The sequence below is a fragment of the Syngnathus scovelli genome, chromosome 9 (genome assembly GCF_024217435.2).
Source record: "Syngnathus scovelli strain Florida chromosome 9, RoL_Ssco_1.2, whole genome shotgun sequence".
In the NCBI taxonomy this organism is placed as follows: domain Eukaryota; kingdom Metazoa; phylum Chordata; class Actinopteri; order Syngnathiformes; family Syngnathidae; genus Syngnathus; species Syngnathus scovelli.
Genome location: NC_090855.1, coordinates 14017109 through 14023108, shown reverse-complemented (window position 1 = coordinate 14023108; position 6000 = coordinate 14017109).

The following is a 6000-nucleotide window of genomic DNA, read 5'->3' as shown; positions in this document are numbered from 1 at the left end:
CGTCATCATTTTCTGAGTTTAATCATGCTTTCAACCATATCTTTTCTTTGTTAGGCAAAATATTTCCCTCTGTCCAGAACGTTCAGTAGTAATCGAAAACTGGCGTCTAGCATTAGTCAAATCATAAGATACAATCAAGTACTGAACATTTTTAGACGACTTTGTCAGTGTCCGTGATTTAGAAAATCATCAGGCATGCATTAAACAGTTCCTTAAGGGTCATTAAGCTATTCAGGCAATATATCAAAAAAACATTTGTTATTTCAAAGTGCTCAGAAATATATATCAGATCATAAAGTTATAAAAACCTTTCTCATTACCACTTATCAAAAATGTCTAGTTATGTCTTCTTTATTGATTTGGTGTGTAGGTATAATTATAATTTGCTATTTCAAAGTGCACAGAAATACACATCAGATCATGAAGTTATAAAAACCTATGTCATTACCTTTGCTGGATTTTGTCCACAATTTAGGGAGCGCGTTATCTGCGCCTCACGGCAAAAGCCATTGCGAATCACCTGTTATCCAATTTACTCACTGCGTGCTCGTTTGATTTCTTCAGATTTAGGAAAATGCTAAGACACTGAAGCACAAATTAGACTTACACAGGTTGGTTGAGTTCAATCACAATTCTTGTTCAGACAGCTCTGTTTTCAGGAAAGTACAATACAGCGCTGGGCCCTTCAAGAGCGGAAAGTCTCCATTCAGAAAAGGCAATGTTCAAGGTTTTTTGATCAGCTTATATTAAGTTGCGCATTGTGGGCCGAGTTTGATGGGTGATGAGTCTTTGGGGTGGGGCAAGTTCACCATGGGAGTGGGTGCTGGTTATGGGCGATTCGGTGTGTGTGGGGCCTGTTGTCTTCCATCCCGTCTTTCGGCCTTGGCGATCATCTTTGGCCGAGTCCTTGGCTATCATCTTTGGCCGAGTCCTTGGCTGGCTCCCTCTGGCACCTGCTGGTTTTATCTCCACGTGACCTTCCTGTGAACATTCTTCTCCAATCTTGGACATACACTGTCGTACCTCATTCCTTCAATTTTGTCATTTTGTACGAAATTATGTTAGCTTTTGGCTGTGATATCATTAATCTATTGCTGTTCTTTTGATACTTCATGTCTTTGCTTATTCTTAGTTCAATCATGCTTCCAACCGTATCTTTTCTTTGTTAGGCAAAATATTTCCCTCTGTGCAGAGAGCGTTCAGTAGTAATCAAAAACTGGCGTCTAGCATTAGTCAAAACATAAGATACAATCAAGTACTGAACAGTCAAGACGACTCTGGCCGTGTCCATGATTTAGAGAAAAAACATCAGGCATGCATTCCACAGTTCCTTAAGGGTCATTAAGCTATTTAGGCAATATATCAAAAGTCATTTGTTATTTCAAAGTGCTCAGAAATATATATCAGATCAGAAAGTTATAAAAACCTTTCTCATCACCACTTATCAAAAATGTCTAGTTATGTCTTATTTATTGATTTGGTGTGTAGGTATAATTATATGCTTAAAATGTTTCTTTTATTTATTTAATATGTGAATATACTTGTCTGCTTATGTACTTTATTCAATGAGGTTTGAGCATATCTGTTTTTGTAGCTAGGCAGGACTTTTTGTATTTCGACCTCATTCCTTCAATAGTACTAGCTAATAAATAAAAAAAATATGAATTTTTCTCTTTTTATAAATTAGTCTGAGAACTTGATGTTTGGTGATTTTTTTCCGTAAGACTTCCTTCCAGTTTTGTAAATATTGATGATAGTGAGCTTTAGCTTATTTGAGAATTAGGCCATCCAGTTAAGATTAATGTTATGTTGTTGAAATTGGTTGTTGCTTGGTTGTTAAAATCTGTATGGATATTTGATTTTACTTTTCATTTATTTATTTCATTTATTTTTCAGTTCCCCCCTGAGGGATTGCCACCTTATTGTGGTCAGGGGGTTTGCGTGCCTCAGTGACCCTAAGAGCTATACCAGCAGAAGCTTTAGTCTTCAGGTGGGACACCCAAGCTGGACAGGTCTTAATGTAGAGGCCTGACAGAGTGCAATCCACTTCTCCAGGTTGAGATCTGGACACACAGCTAACAACTGCCGTGAAGTAAACACTAACAGTGTTAAAAATGTGTAAAAAAAAAAAAAAAAGAAAAAAAAGAACATCCCCCCTTCACATTTCTAACTACCCCCTCTTATGTGCATTCCTAGAACCGGCTCTGCGTAGACATCTAAAAACTTTCACATATAGACGTCTATCCCGTAGACGTCTAAAAAACTTTCACATATAGACGTCGAATAAACCAAACATCATTATATTCCTTGTACTGCTCCTTCATACTCCCATACATTATGTACTGTGTGGAGGTGTGGGGCAACACATACAAAACAAACACAGATCCAATCTACATTCTACAAAAAAAAGCTATACGACTTGTAAATAATGTTGATTACAGAGAACCATCTAACCCTCTTTTTGTAAAACTGAATGCACTGAAATACAATGATCTAGTCGATTTTAAAACCATCCAACTCATGTACAAAATAAAAAATAATCAATTACCAAACAGTATCCAGAGGTTGTTTGAGTGGAGGGAAAGTACCTATGATTTAAGAGGAACACTTATGTTTAAAAGAGATTTGGTGAGAACAACTTTAAAGTTGCATTGTATAACAGTTAAAGGTGTGGAATTATGGAACGCCAGCAGTGACGAACTAAAGAATTGTAGTTCATTACCTCAGTTTAAAAAAATGTATAAAGGCAAAATACTGATGGGATACCGTAGCATGCTGTGAAGTGTTTAAACTGCTTTTGTATTTATTTAAAGGAGGTGTATGTATGTATAAGTGTGTGTATGTATAATATCTATATGTATGTATGTATGTATGTGTATATGTATATATATATATATATATATGTATATCTTTAACAAATCTGAAAATGGACAAATCTTGACGGAATCAAGCAAACGTGGTTACAAGGGGTAGAGCTAGATAAGCCTAGGCTTCCTTCTACTCCCTTTTGAACAAATAAGATTTTTTATGATAAAGTGAAAATTTATAACGCAATGTTTTTTTTTTCTTTTCTTTCTTCTCTATTGTACTATGGAGTTATTATTTTCAGTATTGTTACTTTCTTTCTTGTATTTCTTTAAATGTTCGAAATAAATAAACAAAACAAAACAAACAAAACAAAACGAATAGATGTCTAATAGTCTATCCCTTACATGTCTATAGTATAGATGTCTAATAGACGTCTATGCTATAGACGTCTACGGCATAGACGTCTATTTTTATTACACTTTTAGACCATTTTTAGACGTTGTTGGATTTGGTCTACAATTTGGGAAGCACGCTATCCGCGCCTCATGGCAAAAGCCATAGCTAATCACCTGTTATCCAATTTACTCACCGCGTGCTCATTTTATTTCTTCAGTTTTAGGAAAAGGCTAAGACACCGAAACAAAATTTAGATTTACACAGGTTGGTTGAGTTCAATCACAATTCTTGTTAAGAAAGCTCTGTTTTCAGGAAAGTACAATACAGAGCTGGGCCTTTTGTGCGACCATGCTCAAGAGCAGAAAGTCTCCATTCAGAAAAGGCAACGTTCAAGGTTCTTTGGTCAGCTTATATTCAGTTGCACATGCCAGTGTGGGCCGAGTTTGATGGGTGATGAGTCAGGGGGTGTGGCAAGTTCGCAGTTTGATTCCATGAGAGGGGGGGGTGGTTTGGTGAGACCTGGTTCCATGGGGTTGGGTGCTGATAATTGGCGATTCGGTGAGTGTGGGGGCTGTTGTTTTCCATCCTGTCTTTCGGCCTTTGCGATCATTTATGGCCGGGTTCTATGTTTTCCTCCTGCCACTCTTCCTCTGGCACCTCTACCAGTTTTATATCCAAGTGTCCTTCCTGTAAACTATTCTTGCACATACATCCACTTTGCCCACTGTCGCACACCGCCCATTCATCATTCTTTCAATTTTGTCATTTTGTACGGAATTGTGTGAGCTTTTGGCTGTGACACCATAAATTTACCATGTTTTTGTTTGTTTGTTCTTTTGATACTCCATGTACTTGCTTACGTCATCATAATCTTAGTTTAATCATGCTTCCAACCATATCTTTTCTTTGTTAGGCAAAATATTTCCCTCTGTCCAGAACGTTCAGTAGTAACCGAAAACTGGCGTCTAGCATTAGTCAAAACATAAGATATAATCAAGCACTGAACATTTTTAGACGACTTTGGCAGTGTCCGTGATTTAGAAAATCATTAGGCATGCATTAAACAGTTCCTTAAGTGTCATTGAGCTATTCAGGCAATATATAAAAAACATTTGTTATTTCAAAGTGCACAAAAATACATATCAGATCATAAAGTTATAAAAAACTTTGTCATTACCACCTATCAAAAACCACCATATATAAAAATGTCTAGTTATGTCTTCTTTATTGATTTGGTGTGTAGGTATAATTATATGCTTAAAATGTTTCTTTTATTGATTTAATATGTGAATATACTTGTCTGCTTATGTTCTTTATTCAATTAGGTTTGAGCATATCTGTTTTTGTAGCTAGGCAGGACTTTTTGTATTTTGACCCCATTTCTTCACTAGCTCTGTTGACCTCAGTTTAACTGAGGTCACCAAAACCGTTGATACGACCAGGGTCCCTCTGTTGGCACACCACGTCCCTCTGTGGAGCCGCTTCCAATCCCTCTGTGGGGCCGCCAATGAGTGAGAAAAATAAATATAGATAAAATTCATACCCAAACATTTGTAAAAGATGGAAAGTGGAAAGGCAATTGGCCTAGACGACATTCCAGTGGCAGCATGGAACTATCAAGGAGAGATGGCAGGGGAGATTCGTTAAAAAGCGAAAAAATGCCTGAGGAAAGGTGCTGGTTCCTATTTTTTATTTCAGACCACGGCGATGCACAGAACTGCATTAGCTACAAAGGTGTTATGTTGATCAAGCAAAGCATGAAGTTATGGGAAAGAATGTTAGAAGCGAGGCTTGGAAATCTCTACTGGCCAAAATAATGGAGAGTGTGGCAGAGATAAAGATGTTGCAGGACATGCAGATGGTTGGTGTGACAGGACAGAAAGATTTGGAAATGATTGTTCTGCTGTCGCGGCCCCTAACAGGAGCAGCTGAAAGAAGAGAAAGATGAGAAAAAAATTGTGAGAGAAAAATACATAAACAAATAACGAAATACATACATACATACGTATATGTGTACATATAGACAGACAGACATCGAACGATTGCCCATTCGGTCACTCAGTCATTCAGTCAGTCACTCAATGAATCAATCAATCAATCAATCAATCAATCAATCAATCAATCAATCAATCAATCTCTCACTCACTCACAAGTATTAACTAATTTGTAATAGTATTGCAAGTAGTTTAGACTCTAATGGAATATGTGAATGTGTCACGAACGGATGGGGCATGGAGCAGGATGACCAAGTGCAGCTTGGACCAGGGTTTATTGAAGCAACTCAAAAGGCAAACTGACATGACTTAACAAACAATAACTTGACTGACCGGGACGTGAAACAAGAAGACAGCAGGACATGACGGCATCAAGACAGTACGACAACCCCGAACGACAGCAACCAATAACGAGAGGCAGGTGGGAACAATCACACTGATCATGGGCACACAGGAGGGGAGGGGCGAGCCACAGACAGAAACCAAGACAACAGACACAGAGTGGAGCAGTTGGGGACGAGACGTGACAGAATGTCCATATCAGTTTCATCAAATTCTAATCCTACTTTACCTTTGTATAAGGGATAGCCTTCTCAAAGCATAGTCATCATAATTTATTCAATCCGTTGTTTTACTAACATTTAATCATTGATCAATCACATATCTTGAATCATGCTTTTCCTCCTCTGAAGCGACTATGTACTTCAAACCCAAACTTCACCATTTTATAGGGGAAAAAAAATTGTTGCATTTATTTGTTTGTGTTTTCATTCTTTTCTTTTTGTCTCATGTCCCAATCACG